The 19,329-nt window shown below is 42.3% G+C and overlaps 2 long non-coding RNA genes across 10 annotated transcripts; one reads left to right on the forward strand and one right to left on the reverse strand.

Moving 5' to 3' along the window:
* Positions 1–2,394: 2,394 nt before the first annotated feature.
* On the reverse strand, positions 2,395–18,963 carry LOC129420816 (uncharacterized). Of its 6 annotated transcripts, none has more exons than XR_012359645.1 (7): positions 18,719–18,963; positions 13,598–13,774; positions 11,825–11,884; positions 11,608–11,688; positions 5,203–5,289; positions 3,076–3,163; positions 2,395–2,919 (listed from the first exon to the last, which is right to left on the reverse strand). It is a non-coding gene; the product is annotated as an uncharacterized lncRNA (long non-coding RNA). The 6 variants fall into 6 exon arrangements; XR_012359643.1 differs by lacking the exon at positions 18,719–18,963 and adding an exon at positions 13,878–14,389 and having other exon boundaries at positions 2,405–2,919; positions 3,086–3,163; XR_012359640.1 differs by lacking the exon at positions 18,719–18,963 and adding an exon at positions 13,878–14,389 and having other exon boundaries at positions 2,824–2,919.
* Positions 15,081–17,633, forward strand: LOC141351401 (uncharacterized). 4 transcript variants are annotated; one of them, XR_012359657.1, is made up of 6 exons: positions 15,157–15,198; positions 15,914–16,004; positions 16,118–16,289; positions 16,443–16,559; positions 16,658–16,705; positions 16,795–17,630. It is a non-coding gene; the product is annotated as an uncharacterized lncRNA (long non-coding RNA). The 4 variants fall into 4 exon arrangements; XR_012359656.1 differs by having other exon boundaries at positions 15,081–15,198; positions 15,910–16,004; positions 16,443–16,705; positions 16,795–17,633; XR_012359655.1 differs by having other exon boundaries at positions 16,443–16,705; positions 16,795–17,633.
* Positions 18,964–19,329: the final 366 nt, after the last annotated feature.

Below are 19,329 nucleotides of genomic sequence, written 5' to 3' on the forward strand. Positions count from 1 at the left end.
TTCTAAGAACGTTTTCCAGTAACATTAAGAGAACTTTCAATGTGAGGAAATAACCTCAAAAGGACGTTCCGAGAACATTGTTCTAAGAACGTTTTTTCGTAACATTAAGAGAACTTTTAATGTGTAGAAATAACCTCAAAAGGACGTTCCGAGAACGTTGTTCTAAGAACGTTTTCCCGTAACATTATGACAACATTCATCGTTTAAAAATAACCTCAAAAGGACGTTCCGAGAACATTGTTCTAAGAACGTTTTCCCGTAACATTATGACAACCTTCATCGTTTAAAAATAACCTCAAGAGGATGTTCCGAGAACGTTGTTCTAAGAACGTTTTTCCGTAACATTAAGAGAACTTTCATTGTGTAGAAATAACCTTAAAAGGACGTTCCGATAACGTTGTTCTAAGAACGTTTTCCCGTAACATTAAGAGAACTTTCAATGTGTAGAAATAACCTCAAAAGGACGTTCCGAGAACATTGTTCTATGAAATTTTTCCAGTGACATTATGACAACCTTTATCATTTAAAAATAACCTCAAAAGGACGTTCCGAGAACATTGTTCTAAGAACGTTTTCCAGTAACATTATGACAACCTTTATCGTTTAAAAATAACCTCAAAAGGACGTTCCTAGAACATTGTTCTAAGAACGTTTTCCAGTAACATTAAGAGAACTTTTATTGTGTAGAAATAACCTCAGAAGGACGTTCCGAGAATGTTGTTCTAAGAACGTTTTCCAGTAACATTAAGAGAACTTTCAATGTGAGGAAATAACCTCAAAAGGACGTTCCGACAACATTGTTCTAAGAACGTTTTTCCGTAACATTAAGAGAACTTTTATTGTGTAGAAATAACCTCAAAAGGACGTTCCGAGAACGTTGTTCTAAGAACGTTTTCTCACAACATTATGACAACCTTCATTGTTTAGAAATAACCTCAAGAGGACGTTCCAAGAACGTTGTTCTAAGAACGTTTTTCCGTAACATTAAGTGAACTTTTAATGTGTAGAAATAACCTCAAAAGGACGTTCCGAGGACATTGTTCTAAGAACGTTTTCCCGTAACATTAAGAGAACTTTTAATGTGTAGAAATAACCTCAAAAGGACGTTCAGAGAACGTTGTTCTCAGAACGTTTTTCCGTAACATTAAGAGAACTTTCATTGTGTAGAAATAACCTCAAAAGGACGTTCTGAGAACGTTGGTCTAAGAACGTTTTTCCGTAACATTATGACAACCTTCATTGTTTAGAAATAACCTCAAGAGAACGTTCTGAGAACGTTGTTCTAAGAACGTTTTTCCGTAACATTATGACAACCTTCATTGTTTAGAAATAACCTCAAGAGAACGTTCTGAGAACGTTGTTCGAAGAACGTTTTTCCGTAACATTATGACAACCTTCATCGTTTAGAAATAACCTCAAGAGAACGTTCTGAGAACGTTGTTCGAAGAACGTTTGTTCATCAACATCATAAGAACGTTATTCAACCTTTAATAACGTTATAGGAACGTTGCATAAACGTTGTGTTAAAAACGTTTTGCTCTAACCTTTAAAGAACTTTTAAAAAACGTTAGCGAATGTTGTGGGAACGTTCCCTGTTAGCTGGGTAGGCAAGACATCGGGAAGATGGTGGCATTAGAATGATCGCCGACCGTGAGCCAACGTAAACCCGCCCTAATTATTATGACCTATATGCGGCGCGATCCGCTTCGCTCTCCCATTGAACACAGCTGATTTTCGGCTGCATCGCTGTAAACGTCACAGCATGCTTATAAAGCAGCTGTTCCAGCGTCAGGATCCCACCGTTATATAATTGATTTGTTTAGGCCAGGGGTCTCCATGGTGCCAGCACATTCTATTAGTCTCAATTGTAATATTTATTTATTACATACATATGTTTTATATTAACTTGGCTTGGTTTACGTATGTTAACATATTAAACAATACTAAAACATATCAAAAAGTAAACTAAAATAAAATCAGTAAGTAAAACAAAAAAGTTTTGAGTAGAATAAATAAAAAAGTAGCCCTCCAGATTGTTTTATACATATTGTTGTAACCCTTGCTCACAATGTTGGAGACCCCTGCAGGCTAACTCATTTCATATTGTGTATCAACAACAATCAACCCCCAATAACAGTTTATGTTGTGTTAATCATAAAATTCCTTCCCTAACAATTTGACAAGAGCTAGTGGAGAAGTAGGCAACTAGCCCACTTGCATGCAAGACTCCGTCCGTGGCTGCGCAGTCTGCAGCCGCTTCCTTTTGAGTTGCCAGGTTTTATGACAAAAAAAAAGTTTAAATTGAAAGTAAGTGATTGTTATGTGTAGGGTGTATTTCATACATAATATGACAACCTGGTAAATGTCAGTCTAACAGAAAAAAATGGATCAGTGAGTTTTCCAGGAGAAATAACAAAACAGAAGGGCATCTGGAATTTTTTTTTACTTTGTTTTTGCAAAGGCAGTTTCATTTATTTTAACACTCCACAAATTACACTTTGGGGTGGTTTCCCGGACAGGGATTATCTTAAACCGGGACTAGGCCTTAGTTTAATTCTGAAATATAACTAGTTTTAATAACATGTCTTAATAAAAACATTACTTGTGTGCATTTTGAAGCATCACAAAAGACACTGATGTATTTTATGATATGTCAGTGCAAGTTGTTTTCAGTTTGGACAGCTCTTACATTTATTTTAGTCTAGAACTAGTCTAATCCCTGTCCTTGAAACCGTCCCATACCAAACTGCAACAAAAATAAGAAATTCCCTCCAGAATAAGTCATACTCCAGAATCAGTCCAATCAATTATTTCACTTAAGATGCTTGCTTGTCCCGCCTTTGCCGCAGCCAGTTTCTCACAGTCATCTTTATATCAGCCTCAGTGGAACTTTGTAGGCAGGATTTCTTAACACAGCACCTAAAAAAATGTAATAATGTAATAAGCAACAGAAAAAAATAAGACAGCACAAAAGTCTATATATCTTCGTGGATGGTTTCTAAAAAGACAATTCAGAAAAGTCAGAGCATTTTGCAAAAATAAAATCATGTTGTTTCAACACATTGTAGGACTTACTCAGGAGTACCTGATGAATAGGCTGTGATTTAAGGAGAGCACATCCCTTCATCACTGGGTGTGTCTTGCTGCCAATCATCTTGTGGCACTAGGAAATACAGAAAAAGGCCCGTTACACAAAGAACAGCATCACCCAGGTCCAACTAACAGAGCTAAACAAGTGACCCCACAGCAGTGGTTCTAAAACTTTTTCTGTCATTTTTGTCATTCCCCATTTTATGTAGGACTGTGCTGTGTGTGCGCTGTGTATTGTGTGTGTGTGCCTGTCTCAGTGTGTTCTTGATCTGCATGCTAAACAGCTTATGTTCAGGAGAGCCCAGCCCTTCATATTCATCTTCCTGCTGCCAATTAACGGTTGTCACTATGAAATGATAAAATTAGATTGTGAAACTGCTAAACAGTATGTAGGCTTTTTGCTCTCAAACTTTTCAAGTGCGCTTACAGCCACAAGTTTAAAGACCCAATGGACCCTTTTACTGTTTGTACACAATGGTGACGTGGCAACGTATGCACGAGCAGTTTGGCAACGGAAGTATGGCAAGAATCAGCAGTGAAGTAACACAGACAGAGAAAGTTATTTTAAAAAGTTGACTTATCAACTTTTTCAACACAGCTACCAGATCCGTGTACTATAGTCGAGTGGATAGAAGACGTTAACAGATGGCCAAATATAAAGTGTCCAGATACATATGAAGAGTTTGGTTCCAAAACCCAATAAATCCATTTTGACAAATTTTGTTAAAAACGTGTTTTCTATACCAAGAAAGTGACAAGATGAAAACCACTATTTTCTGTTACAAACTTTCACATAGCATCTTTAGGTTATAAAAACATAAAAATAATTCAAAAACCATAACTTGATTTTCAAAGATTTATTATAAAAACAGATTATTTTTTCCACAAAATGCAATAAATCCATGACAAGTTTTTATTCAAAATGCTATAAATCTATTGAATCAATAGCCTTTATAAATGTGCATTCATCTTTGCCATGTTATTCATTTAGTTGACTAGTGGTATACACCAATTAAAAATATAAACATTAATGGCATTAATCAAAACACTTACTTTGTGATATTAAGAACACTGTCATTGATGCGGTTATACTTGACGTCGTCGCTTAACGTGTTTCACAGCGATCAGCTGTAAAATGTTTTGGTCCTGCTCGATTTTCGTTGACTTTGAGTAAAATTATGGAAAGTTTTTCATAAGATCCCCTGGGGTCAATGTGTTTGCATGACAGAAACTTGATGTTGTCGGCCCGGCCAAACAAGCACCCGTCTCCCGAGTGTCTCTTGCGTAAATTATTAGATGTTGATGGCTTACGTTTCTTTCCCGTCACAGAAAACCATCACAGGTTTATCAATGCTATTAAAGTATTATTTTGTTTTTGTTTGTTTGTTGATCACGAAGTACAAAGTAGATGAGGAAAACTAGTATTCCGTGTACTCAAAGCGCCGCCATTGTTTGTTTACATTGCAATGGTGCGCTGCAAACTGTGGAGCGGATTTATGGCATTCTGTAGAAAAGGAGGAGTGGCGTTTATTGCATTTTGGGGAAAAAAGGGAGAAAAGATGACAGAATAAAACGGCGTATATTGGATTTTGCTCAAAATTAAGAATTTACTTTTTAATATTGACCTGATATAATACTGATTCTGGCAGCAACTCATTTTTTTCAAAAATGGCGTTTATTTGGGACCAAACTCTTTATATATACGTATATTAGTATATTATATTAGTACAACCAAACGCAACAACCAGACATTTTGATGCTGGGAAACCGTTTTAATAAACTTTCTGAGTTGCTAACACGTTAGAACAACTGGCGAACAACAACACTTCCGTTGCCGAAATGCGCGCACAAACAATTTGATCACGTGGGCTGTAAAAGGGTCTATGCATCACATATTTAACGGAAACTTACATTCAGTACGAAGAAGGTCCTCTTTCACTGATGTAATCACTTAAATGGAAAAAACACAAATGGCCCAGATCCAGCTTGATTTTAAAATCTGGCCCTAATTCATTTGCTATTGAATTATTCTGAAATGTATTGTTTTACTACCTCAGTATGATGTTCTGAGTAAAAAGTGCAGATTCATACATTACATGTAAAATATCTTACTATCGTTAGTCCTCTGACGGAGCACTGGAAGAGGGTGACGTAGAGGCTGCTGCAAAGCACACAGGCCTTCGTTATTATTCGGTGTCACTAGAAAATACAGAAAAACAAAATTATTGGAGTGAACAGTAAGTCAAGTTTATCACAATTAGATAAACTAATGTCAGTGGGCTGAGTAATTGCCACACATTTCTACACACACACACACGTGTCAGTGTTTTCATTGTCTGCGTTTTAAATGGCTTACAGTCAGGAAAGCCTTCAGTTCCCTTTCAGTCGGTCACTACGACGTCACGTCGTGACCGACGAATTGGGAGCTCGCTTAGAGAGACCAATCTGCTTCGAATACTACTAAAACGCCAATGAACTTGGCATTGAGATATTTGCATAATGCTGGCGCCGCCCCGCCAGGTGCGTATATAAGGCGCACGTGCAAATAGGGAAATCAGCTTTTTTCGCTTCGAAAGCCGGCTTTATCTGACTGAGAAGCTACTATCTGCTCTTCTGGGAACGGTTGCTGAAGTTGATTGACAAGCAGTACTAACACAGCGGACGCTCGCAGTATTCCACTGCTCTGCATATTTTTTGTTTTGAGTTTAGTGTGTGCGTTGCCTTTCCCTGTGCGCATCATCAGCTGAGCACCTAAAGAGTGATTTCCCTAAAAGAGTGATACGTGAGAGCTCTGTGTCTTTTTAAAGACAGCCACTCTCTCGTATATTCGGAGATCAGCGTCCTTTTCAGGATTGCTTTTCGTCCGTGCGATCTTGGATGTGAGAGGTATAAGGGTTCCAGTTACGGTCACGAGCGCTGTCTTCATGCTTGGGCATCAAGCACTCTGAGGCTGCGCTCGTGGAGAGTTTTTGTTCTCTCTGTGAGAGCATAACCCTCTTGGATTGCGGAGACGACTGACGTTTCTACGGGAATGCTGTCCGCGTCTTTGCAGTGCTGACACCGCCATGGTGCGACTGTCAAGCGCTCGCATGACGCTCTTCGCATCACTACGCTGAGGAGGACGGAGGATGCGTCCTCCACCTACCGGCCTTTCATCCTCAGCCGGTTGAGGTTCCGGTGGAGACGGCAGAGTCGTGTTCTACGATGTCTGCCGAATCCATTGGACCTCCTTCTGGTCCCGTTCACTTCTGCAGCATCAGAGGGGTGTCCAATTTCCTCCGAAGTGGGGTCGTTCCGGAGATGGCGGCCGTGCCCGCTCGAGCGGCGGTAACGGTAGAGTTGGAGGGGTTAACCCCTCTCCGCCCGAACCGTACCGCCCACGTGATTGGTATTTCGGAGCTGCTCGGGCCTCTCGGTCCTCTGCTCCTGTGCCTTTCTTCCCGACGGCACGAAGAGCTGACGTGGTTTGCGGCCATCCGGCCGTTCAGCTTCAGCTTTCACCCCTCATCTCCCTCACCAATGGAGCCGCTAAGGGCAGGGACCCTTCAGTAGAGCGGGGGGTTGCGATGCAGCTGCGTTCCTGGAGGGACCACCCAACCCTTCCCTCCCGTGTTTGTAGACAGTCGTCCGGTTACGGGCGCTGTCCGTCAGGCATGCGGAGAGGCGGCTTCAGCCCTGCACGCAATAACGTTGCTACGGGTTCACCAAGGATTTACGAGGGAGGCCGCGACCTTCAGTCGTGCGATGTTCACGACAGTGGTTCAAGATCGCCATCTTTGGCTGTGTCTGGCTGACGGACGCAGGCGAGAACAACTTCTTGAATGCTCCTGTCTCACAGACCGGCCTCTTCGGCGAGGCCGTGGAGTCGTACAGCTCCGCTGCGCAGACTGAGGCGATCTATGAGGTCATGCCCCGGCGAAGGAGAGCTGCCCTTGGTAAAAACCACCACGCCGGCTCCTCAGTATGCTTCTCGCCGTCGGCGTCCTGCGGCGACCACCTCCGTTCCCCTCCACGGACCCCATCTCGGCAGCGCGGGGGAACCGGTCGTCAGCAGCTCGCCCCGCCCGCTTAGCTGCTTCCCGTGAAAGCGGGAGTTTAAGTGGCCAGTAAGCGGGCGACCTGGATTGGCAGAGGATCACTCTTCAGGAGGCGGTGATTCGCTCCTTCCCCCGATAGAGGGTCGGGTGGAAAATTCTTGGTTTGCATATGTTCCACCGGCTGTTTAGCCGGTGCCCACTAACCACACAGAGTGCATTCCTCTTCCCTCTCCAGGTCTCCAGAGGATCGAGAGAGCCGTGAGCGGGCACACTCCAGCTCACCCTACCTCTCCTCTATCGCCAGCGGGTGTTCTGAGGAGTCCGAGCCCTCCACTCAGGAGACCGGACCACCAGCACCCCCATCGGAGTCTGCGTCCTCAGCTGAGGAGACCGGACGACCGTTTCCCTCAGCGGGCTCAGGTCAGTGTCACACACACACACATACTGTAGATGCTTATGCTGTCTCAGCAGACGCACCGGCAGTCTCACCTGTCTCGCTTCGCTGCCCCACCGCGGGTACTTGGTAGTGTCGTTAATTCTCCTCGTACGGTGCCTGGGTGCTTGGCTTCAGTTCCCAGCCCGTTTCGTTGAGTTTTACGCACGATCCGCCTCGGTTACGAAATACAACTACCGGCACAACCCCAAAATTCTCGGGCTTTCGTTTCACTATAGTGAAAGTGTCCGATGCACATGTACTGCGTGCATAAGTCGATGTCCTGCTGGCGAAGGATTATCGAGCCGGTCCCTCTTACCGAGATGATGATATGATGATAGGGTTTTCCAGCCTTATCTCATAGTACCCAAAATACGCGGTGGGTTACGATCGTTTTGATTTACGCACCGGCTCTACAAAGGTGGTCTTTCTTGGATGATAACGCCGAGGCTCGTATTTCAATATTCAGATCGGTTGCAGCCTTAGACCTGTAAGACGTGTACTTTTGTGTCCATCTCCCCTCGCCTTAGACCGTTTTTTCGCTCTGCGTCGTGGGGTGGGCATATTAATATTAAGTACACCATTCGAGCTGTCTCTCTCTCTCCGTGTCTCCATGAAAGTGCTAGTCACGGCATTAAGATATCAGAGAGAGAGCGTTGTTCGCATTCTGCTTTTATTTACGTTGACTTATAATAGCCCGTTCTTGGCAGACGTGCGCGAACACAGAGAGTTAATGCTTCGGCATCTCGCTCGTTTAAGTCATCAGGTCGACTGGGAAAGAGCAACTTTGCCCCGTGCAGAGGATCCTTTTTCTCAGTATGGAATTAGACTCGGTCAACTAATTGGCGTGTTTTACAAGAGCGCGCAACTAGTCAGTTCTGACTTGCCTCGGTTTAATTCGTGGGAAGTACGCGGTCCCTCTGAAACAATTTCAGAAGCTCCTGGACAGATGACAGCATGCTGCAGCTGTGACACTGCACGAGCTGCGTCATATGAGACCGCTTCAGAGTTGGCTTTACGATCGAGTCTCGAGGAGAGCGTGGCACAGGCATACATTGTGTAAACACTACACCGGCATGTCATTTAGATTTCCCCGTAGTAGACCCAGCGTTTCTGATAGCAAGATATGCCTCTGAGGGGTCTCCTGGCATTCTGTAGCATGCGATGCCCTAAGCACGGGATGTTCAGCCACGTATGACGGGCTTGCAGTCTCTGGGGTGTGCATAGCACCCCAACTGCCGCGAGCGGTGCGCTGTATATCTGGGACTTGTACGCTCCGCTATGGAGATGCGAGGGAAGGATGTATTAGTCGACACCAATAACATTGCGACTGTTGCGTTATTTACCGTTAAGGCGGTTTCGCGCTCTCGTCACCTGTCGCATCTCGCTCGTCATCTCCTCCTTTGGAGTCAGAAGCATCTGAGGTCCCTTCGTGCCATTTACTTCCCGGGATCGCTCCATACAGCGACAGACGCGCTTCCCGAGCTGCGCCCCCGGCGAATGGCGACTCCACCCCCAGACGGCCAGCTATTTGGAAGAAGTTCGGTTGTGCGTGGATAGATCTGTTTGCGTCGCCGGACGATACCCACTGTCGCCTATTTTATTCACTAACCGAGGGCAGCCTCGGCGTGGATGCGTTGGCACACAGCTGGCCGCGGGGGGCGCGTAAATACGCATTTCTTCCAGTGAGCTTTATTGCGCAGACATTGTGCAAAGTCAGGCAGGACGAGGAGAGCCTTTTATTAATCGTCCGTACTGGACGACCAAGAATTGGCTTTCATAGTTAATGCTCCTCGCGACAGCCCTCCCTGGCGGATTCCCTGAGGAAGGACTTTCTTTCTTAGGAAGGGGCACATTTGGCACTCGCGCCCCGACCTGTGGATATCCATGTATGGTCGTTGAGCGCGCGTAAGGTTTAGGTGATTTATCGCAAGCGGTATCTAACACCATCGACGCGGTTCAAGCACCGTCCACAAGACGGGCTTACGCGCTTAATGAAACCTTTCGTCACCCGGTGATCTTCGCAACGCGAGGACCCAGAGAATGCCCTTTAACATTATGCTTTTATATCTTTAACATGGGTTAGATGGTAGGCTGTCCCTCCGCCATTAAAATTGATATCGCCGCTATTTCTGCTTATCACTCACTTATCTACGGCAGATCAGTTGGCCAGCATGATTTAATTATTACATTTTAAAGAGGCGCTCGCAGGCTAAACCCCTCGCGCCCTCCCTCTTTTTTCCTGAGACCTGTCCATGGTGCTGAAGCCTTCAGGTCTCCGATTTAGCCTTTGCAGTTTGCGAGTCTGAAGTTTTTATCAATGAAAACTCTGACCCTGCTAGCATTGGCCTCCATGAAGAGAGTAGGAGATTTACATGCATTCTCTGTTGACGATTCGTGCTTTTAGTTTGGTCCTGCTGTCTCGAGTGTAACATTGAGACCCAGACCAGGCTACGTGCCCAAAGTTCCCACCACTCCCTTCAGAGATAAGGTGGTGAGCTTGCAAGCGTTGCCTTTGGAGCAGGCAAACCCAACCGAGGCTTTGTTGTGCCCCGTACGCGCACTGCGATTCTACGTGGTCAGCACGCAAAGCTTCAGGACCTCAGACCAGCTCTTTGTTTGTTATGGTGGCCAGCAGAAAGGGAAAGCTGTCACTAAGCAGAGGATGTCTCATTGGATAGTTGATACTATCGCCCTAGCTTACAATTTGCAGGGCATTCCTTGCCCTTTAATTTGAGAGCGCACTCCACTCGGAGTGTTGCCTCATCTTGGGCTTTAGCTCGTGGTTCCTCGCTAACAGACATCTGTAGAGCTGCTGGTTGGGCGACACCTAATACGTTCATTAGATTCTACAATGTTCGTATCGAGCCTGTATCCTCTCGTGTTCTGTCCTCACCAGGGAGGACACGGAGGGCAGACTCGCAAGTCGGCTTGCAGCCTCCGACTGAAGCTCCAAATTGAGTTTTAGTATGGAAGGCTAACAGAGCAAAAATGCGTAATGGTTTGATTTGCTCTCTCCACTGCCTTGACAGCCTTTGTTGCGGAGCATTGGCTGTCAGCCTTTCACTAGCTGTATTCTTACGAACCTACGTGTTTGGCCAGGGCCCCACATTGTGTCCCAACGGGTTCCTTTGTGAGTATTATTCCGTGGGGTTAATCCTACCAGCCCACGTTTCCCTTAGCAGAGCACTGCTTTGCTTACACAGCCACGGCTGTCATTTACCTCAACTACGGTTGACTTTCGCCCACCATTAGCCCTTAACGGGGCGGTGGCTTCCGCAGCGTCCCTATACCGCTCAGATAGGGCGCTTCCCAGTCGCTGGCACTACTGTGGGGTTAAAGGAACATCTAGTGCCCGGCCTTCTGCCTTAAAACCTATTCTCCTATCCTTAAGTGGAACCGGAGGGCTTTATGCAGACACTGGAAGAGGTCAGCCCCTAGTGGCGTTTTAGTAGGGTTTCCCAATTCGTCGGTCACGACGTGACGTCGTAGTGACCGACTGAAAGGGAACGTCTCGGTTACGGATGTAACCCTCGTTCCCTGAAGGAGGGAACGGAGACGTCACGTCCCGTCGCCACAGGTGCTGCCACCTGCTGTTTAGGCCGGTCACCTTCCGGCTTTCTCAGCGAACAGAAGCTGATTTCCCTATTTGCACGTGCGCCTTATATACGCACCTGGCGGGGCGGCGCCAGCATTATGCAAATATCTCAATGCCAAGTTCATTGGCGTTTTAGTAGTATTCGAAGCAGATTGGTCTCTCTAAGCGAGCTCCCAATTCGTCGGTCACGACGTGACGTCTCCGTTCCCTCCTTCAGGGAACGAGGGTTACATCCGTAACCGAGACGTTCTCTGCGCCTCTTTCTGAATATTAACCGCAGTCTCTTGGAAAGACAGAAAACCTTGGTTTACTGATCACACTACTAATATAAACTCAAAAATCATATCTCTGGAACATCAAACTATGGTATGTGCTGTGGACCTGTGGAGTACATTGTGTCTGCTTGAATTTAGGGACCTGATGCATGTTACTATATAGGGTACACTTACCTTCACTCTACAATGATGTGGGATGGGCTGGAGGAGTTAAACAAGGGGTGGGAGGGTTAGCCAGCTTTCTTCTTACTGACACTTCAAGAAGATTAAAAAAGGTTACAACAGAAAGATGATCAAAAAGGCACATCAACCATAAGATTTGCACCTTAGATATCTACATCTGATATTCGCTGTATGAGAAGTGCAGCATTATACACATAAAATGTCTTACTAGGCTTGCTCCTTTGATGGAAACTTGGGTGGGCTAGAGAAGGCTGCTTCCTTTTTGTCACTGTCATGGCCATTTAAAAACAAGGATTAAAATTCGAAAAATGTTTAAACACAAATATTACAAATTCTTATCAGGCATAATTAAAGTATGAGCATGTAATTAAAGGGAGAGTTCACCCAAAAATGAAAATAATGTAATTAATGACTCACGAGTTTGGAACGACATGAGGGTAAGACCTCCGTTCATCTTCGAAACACAGTTTAAGATATTTTAGATTTAGTCTGAGTGCTTTCTGACCCTCCATTGAAAATCTATGCACAGTATACTGTCCAGGAACAGAGAGGTAGTAAAAAGGGCATCCTCAGGGTGGCCATTTGACATCGGTGGGTCAGTTGAAGTGTGTTGAGGCATCGAAAATGCATTTTGGTCCAAAGATGACAAAATTACGACATCATTCAGCATTGTCTTCTCTTCCGGTTCTGTTTTGAACGCGCACGAGACTAAAGTCACATGACTGCAGTGACGCAGCTGACGTACAACGTGGCTGATGTGTTATTAGGTGCGTCCCCACTTTTTTTTGTGCGCCCGAGCTTCGTTTACAGTCGGAGGGAGACGAATGCTGTAAATGTGAAAAAAATTCACAAACATATCTGAGGATAACACGCCATCTGCGTCACAAGACTTTGGTCAGACACATGCGCTACACAATAGACATGGAAGAGAATGCTGAATAAATTTGTCATTTTTGGACCAAGATGTTTTTTGGATGCTTCAACACATTCTAACTGACCCATTGATGTCAAATGGCAACTTTGATTATGTTTTTTATTATCTTTCTGGACATGGACAGTATACCGTGCATAGATTTTCAATGTAGGGTCAGAAAGCTCTCGGACTAAACATAAAACATCGGAGGTCTTACAAGTTTGGAACGACATGAGGGTGAGTCCTTAATGACATTATTTTGGGTGAACTATCCCTTTAATTTTCTAATGGACATATGGAAACTTAAAGGAACACGCTGACTTTTTGGGATTTTAGCTCATTCACAGTAACCCCCAGGGTTGGATGGGTGCATACATGCCCCTTCGTCTCTGTGCGTGCCGTAACTCTGTCTGACGCACCCACCGCTAGCCTATCTGAGCATAAAGACTTGAAGTAAATGGCTCCAGCTAGCATGCTGCTCCCAATAAGTGACAAAATAACAGCAACATTTTCCTATTTATGTGTTGTGATTTGTTTAGTCACACCGTGTACAAACAACAAGGTCATGACACAGCCAACTTTTAACAGTATGCATGCTGGGAGCTATGTTCTCAGAGGGTGAAGCACTTGCTACTTGGGGGGAGTAACTCCAAAACACTCACCGAACTCTCAGCTCCTCACCGGCGGTTTCACAGCTGCTGCTAGCAAATCACTGCACCCAAGTAGCCGGGCTTTGCCTTCTGAGAATATAGTTCCCTGTATGTATATGATTAATAGATGGCTGTGTCTCACATGACCTTGTTATTTGTACATGTTCTGACTATACAAATCACAACACACAAACAGGAAAAAGCTGGCATCACTCTGTCACTCATTGGGAGCAGCACGCCAGCTGGAGCCATTTACTTCAAGTCATTGTGCAAAGCCAAGCCAGCGGTGGGTGCATCAGACAGAGCCACGGCACGCACAGAGACGAAAGGAGCATGCATGCACCCATCCAACCATGGGGATACAGCGAATAAGATAAAAAAATAAGCCTTTAAGGTCAAAATAGTTAATTCAACTTGCCAACTGTTATGTTGTTTCCAGCCATAGGTAGGAGGGAAGGGGGAGGAGGGTTTTTTGGAAGGTTTGTTGTGCGTTTTCTTCTTTTTCGCCTGTGATGTTTGTGGTGCATTTTGGGTGTCTGATGAAGGGCACGATGCAGGGGATGATGGTGGTGATGGTGATCTAAGTCAGGATGGTCTGTAAATGAAAAGTTTTTACAAAGATTAGTTTTCATATTGATCACATCGAACATAGAAAGTACAATGAGTAACATCAGAACAACATAGCCCCCCACTCTCACTTGTCTCATGTAGTATTCAACAAGAGTATTGTTTTCATCCTTTAGATGGGTTGGGTAATGTCCTCTTGAAAAAACTTTGGAGTATTTTGTATGAGTCTTTATAGACCCTTTTACTCTTTGTACACAATGATGATGTGGCAACGTAGGTGCACGCAGTTTGGCAACGGAAGTATGGTAAGAATCAGCAGTGAAGTAACACAGACAAAGTTATTTTAAAAAGTTGACTTATCAACTTTTTCAACACATCTACCAGATCCGTGTACTATAGTGGAGTGGATAGAAGACATTAGCAGATGGCCAAATATAAAGTGGCCTGATACATATATACGTATATTAGTATATTATATTAGTGCAACCAAACGCAACAACCAGACATTTTGATGCTGGGAAACCGTTTTAATAAACTTTCTGAGTTGCTAACAGGTTAGAGAACCACTGGGGAACAACAACACTTCCGTGGCCGAAATGCGCGCGCAAGCTATTTGATCACGTGGGCTGTAAAAGGTTCTGGAGGCCACACTCTTAAAATTGATGTGTTAAAATTTTACACAAAATATGTGTAAAAGGATTCCAACACATTTTTGTGTTAGAACTGACACATAATGTGTAAATATTATGCTTAACTGCTTACACAATGAATGTGTAAAACACGTTTACCAGTAAACCATAAAATAAAATGCATAATTATTGTAATTTAATGATGATTTATATTTAAACGAAGTAACAAAATAAAATATATCTACTGTTAACCAAAATATATCTACTGTTAACCGCTACTACCACATAACAGCCAGCGGGGATTTTCATAAGGACTTGCCGAGATCAAGCCTCGTTGGGCGGGGTACATTAGCGCTGAGTATCCGGTGGTTGTCTGGATCAGAACTCAGAAAGAGTCGGAGCAGATTTTTTAATAAACGCTATCTTTATTAACCGACCGCACATTTGATCTTTTTATACATACATTCTCGCCTAAATAGCTTTTGAATATACATTTTGTGACACAATAAGAGTAATATTTCAAACATTATGCAGGCGTTCTCTTCCATTGGTGGCTGTTGTAAGTTCACACGAGTCAGCTGATGACGTTTCACTTGGACAGACAACCACGCATTGTTGTATATTTTTTTGCGTGTGTTATTATTATTTTATTATTATGAAATTCGTGAACATTATTATTGAGCCTTGGCAGTCTATTTTGTATTTGTTTTATTGAGGAGAAAAAAACAAGACAAGAACGCATATTGTGTTGCGCCTGCGCAGTGATGTTCTTTTTCAACCGCATTTCCAGTCAAGAGGTCAAGAATGTTCCTGTCTGCATCAGGTAAGAATTTAAATAAAAAATTACCGTTATAATATGATATCTATTTTTCATATAGTGTAAGAAACTTTAGCATTAATTGTGCAGGAGACTGTTAATTTAAACTTTATTGTGGTAACGTTAAATGCTCGCTCGTTTTGCAAAGTTACGTTTGGAGATTCATGATAACAGTCATTGTTTAATGAAAGGCACATTGGACTACGGGTTAGTAAGTATGTGTGACACTTACAGCACTTTAACGTAAATCTTTAACACAGTGTCCTAAATAGACGTGACACGCGGTAACGGGTTTCTTTTCAGTTTATGTCCTGAGGTTAATAGGACGGGATATTATAAATTATGCCTTTCTATTATCGCAACGCCTCGTCGCGTTTGGTTAAGCACATGGTGGAACAGTATGCACGTCACTGTACCTACTGTACACCTGTGAGCGGCATGACGAGACAAAAGACGGTAAAACTCATTATTATTCGGTGATGCTGTAACATACTGGACGCACTGCCACATTTTATAATAATGTTTTTTATTTTCGTGTCGCGCCCTCGCGTTCAACATAATGTAGTGGTCTAAATGTAAGGAGTCAAACTTTACGAACCTTTCACTGCTTGCAGTAAGGCTGAAGTGCTAGGGGTAGTGAATAAAATGGGTGTAGTCTTGTGCTACTAAATGTAAATCACAATTCTTGTGTCAATGTTTGTTTGTAATCTTTTTCAGCTAGCTATCCATCTGAAAAAGAAAAGCTGGCACTCGCAAAGGAGATTGTGTTGTTGGATTATGGTCTCATTTGGTCAAAATGAGGGACATGTACTGTAAGGATGCTTTTACATACTTCATTAATGTGTATGAAATGACTTACTTGACAATGTGTATAAAAACTGTACTTGACTCTAACTTAGTGCTATTTTTGCATTGATCATGATAGAAGCATTTTTCTTTATTTTTTCTTTTTTTTTGATGGGCCATCACACAGTGGATTTATAAAAATGAGACTACAGAACATCAGACGGAAGGTTCAATGGAGTTGACGTGAGAGGACATCATCAATAAAGAATGCCATTGACCAAACCTTCAGTCATCAAAGGAGATGGATACAGGTAATGACAAAATCAACAACTGTTGGTGAAATCTTTAAGGAATATCCCCAATGTCTGGACATGCCAGTCTTTGTAATAAACTTAACTGCAGATAACTTTACACAAAGTGTTTCATCATTTCAATATTAATATTTCTTATTAAATTTACTGAAGGTGGACATTGAGTTTTCCAGACTTACCGATAGGAAAGAAGAAATGTTTATCAGGAAATGGGAGGTGACAATTATTGAGAAACTCAGGGAAATAGCATCTTTAGAGAAGAAATGTAATGTAAGATATTTAATGTAAGATATAAAAGTAATCCTTTTTAAAGAATTTTTTCTCATAATTTATATTTTGCATGTGACCTGCATGTTTACCACACCCAGATCTATTGCTGTGTGAATTCTGCTGTCTCAGACTGGGACTTGGTGGCGGTAAGCTTTGTGACTAAAAACTTTACATAAAATAAGTAATTTTCATGCAACAACATTTTCTAATGATGTATATTGTTTCATGTCTGTAGGCTGGTACCAGCATGACCTCTTTGCTTACTAAATGATGAAAAGGTGTCTAATATCAGCTCAGCCACAGTTGGTTTCCAGCGGTTCTTCAGGACATGAATTCGCAATGAATGATTCTCTTGCCTTTCCACTTGATGTTTACAATCTGACCTGTGCGGTAGACAGACTTTTCAAATTTACTAGCTAAGTAACCTTAAGTATCCCTGCCAACTGTCTTCAGTTTTTTTTTGGTATGAATATGATCTACCCTTGTCCCAGTCCTCTTGCAAACGATCCAAGGCAATGGAGTTTCAAAATGGACCGCAAAATTGCAGTCTGTTTTAACCAATGCATGCACTGTGTGGCGGTTTCCCGGACAGGGATTAGACTAGTCCTAGACTAAAACATTTTTAAGAGCTGTCCAAACTGAAAACAACTTGCACTGACATATCTTAAAATACACCAGTGCCCTTTGTTTTGCCTCAAAATGCACACAGGTAATGTTTTTAGTAAGGCATGTTTGTTAAAACCAGATATATTTCCTAATTAATCTAAGGCCTAGTCCTGGATTAAGATAATCCCTGTCCGGGAAACCACCCCTAAATATTTTGTGATGGAAATTTCTTTGAATACACTTGTCAAGTTCATTTGAAGTATTTTTCTTAATGTAAAATAACGTGTTAATGTTTCAGGACAAGGTAAGAATTTTTGATAACTTGCATGTTGAAAACGATTTCAGACATTGTTTCAACATGTTTAACACAGTTGCTTTTAAATTCAATGAATTATTTTATAAATGGTGTTTTTTATGTATAAATGTAATGTATGTTTGAAGTGATTATACTTGCACTTAAATTTATTTAAATTAGCATACATCTTGCAACATACAGTACTAGCATATTTTCATGCTAGCATTAATTGTCAAATACTTATTATTTTACAAATAAATCGTTTGTGAACAATATTTAATAGTTGTCTGCTTGATTTCATTATTTAAAGTTTACAAATCATATGTTTTTTTTCTCTTTTATATTAAAACTAAACAATTACTGGGTAACACACAGTTGTGTTAAATTAATAGAAAGTTACACATTAATGTGTTTACTGAAGCAACACATTTTTTGTGTTGCATTTTATAACACATATTCTGTGTTAAATTTAACTCAACATGTGTTGTCCCTGCGCACACTCAGAACATGTGTAAAAAATAACACATGTTGTGTTGTTTTTAACACATTTGTTTTAAGAGTGCACCAAGCCATGCCTTCATCGTATTTACCTGAGTGAAAAAAACAGAAAAGACATTTTATTTTGCCTAAATTACAAAGGTTAAATAAAGGCTCTATTTTATGAATAGGTGTGTGTCCAAAAACACTTACTTCCTATCACTTTATTACTTAATAACCACTTTGTCTGACTGTCTACAGTGGCTGTGCACTTGTACTAAACTAGCTCTTTGATTGACAGTTCTACTTTTAACGTTACCATAAAAACGCACAAGAGCTGCCTTTAATTTTAAGCATGTCACTTAGACAAAATCATTAAAAATGCATTTAGAGTGTAAGGGGTCCATATTATAAAATGACAGATGTCATTTTTGTGTAGACAAAAGACAGTCCGTCAATTTATTACCGTTTACCTAACTGTTTACCGAACGATCCCCTCACATCAAAAATACTGTCTAAAACAACTCACTGAAAAATATTTAATACGCGAACAATAATAACTAACCAGGGGTGCGTTTCCCAAAACCATGTTGCTTATTTTCCATTGCCAACCAACTAGTTGCTAACACAACAGGTTAGCAACTATGATTTTGGGAAACGCACCCCAAGTCAACAGTTATAACAACAAACCAAGTCTAAACACATGTAACGTTGCCTCCGACGCCAATTTCTGTCATCCGTTTATCGAAAACATTTCCACAATCATATTTAATCAACATACCTTCGCGCTTACACTGCCGGCTTGATGTGGACCAACAACTGCGTAGATCTAGTGAAGAAAAAAAGAGGCGCGGTCGGCATAAAGGTTGCTCGCGGTTCCTCTGCCGATCTCCGGCTGCAGACTCATCGCGCCGATCGTTTACCCACCTACTTTTATTCTGTGTGCAGGGGAAAAACCCCAACCGACACTTTGCCGCTGGTGCCCTCCAATTGCCGACGTCGGTAAGACTGAACGTGCTGTCTGGGGAGATGACACAGCAACAAATGCAAGAGCAGGATATGAAACGAAGATGATGATGATGAGACAACAGGAGCCATGGATCTTAAAATCCGTCCGGAGGAGATGTCTTTAAATACACTGTTTGTGAACTGATATAAACTTCATATGTGTAACAAAGTTACTTTTGCTTATTAACATTACCCAGTTTTCTTCACAGGTTTCTTAAAGAATTCAAAACAAAAGGATGTCCAAGACTGGTATACAAAGGGTACAAAACAATTTATTAACATCAATGATATTATTACAAGGTTAAAAATTGGCAAACAATACCATTCCCAGGCACACACCGGACCAACCGTAAAGCCCCACTATCACACTAGGCACAGTGTAGT

The sequence above is a fragment of the Misgurnus anguillicaudatus genome, chromosome 20, assembly GCF_027580225.2.
Source record: "Misgurnus anguillicaudatus chromosome 20, ASM2758022v2, whole genome shotgun sequence".
Taxonomy (NCBI): Eukaryota; Metazoa; Chordata; class Actinopteri; order Cypriniformes; family Cobitidae; genus Misgurnus; species Misgurnus anguillicaudatus.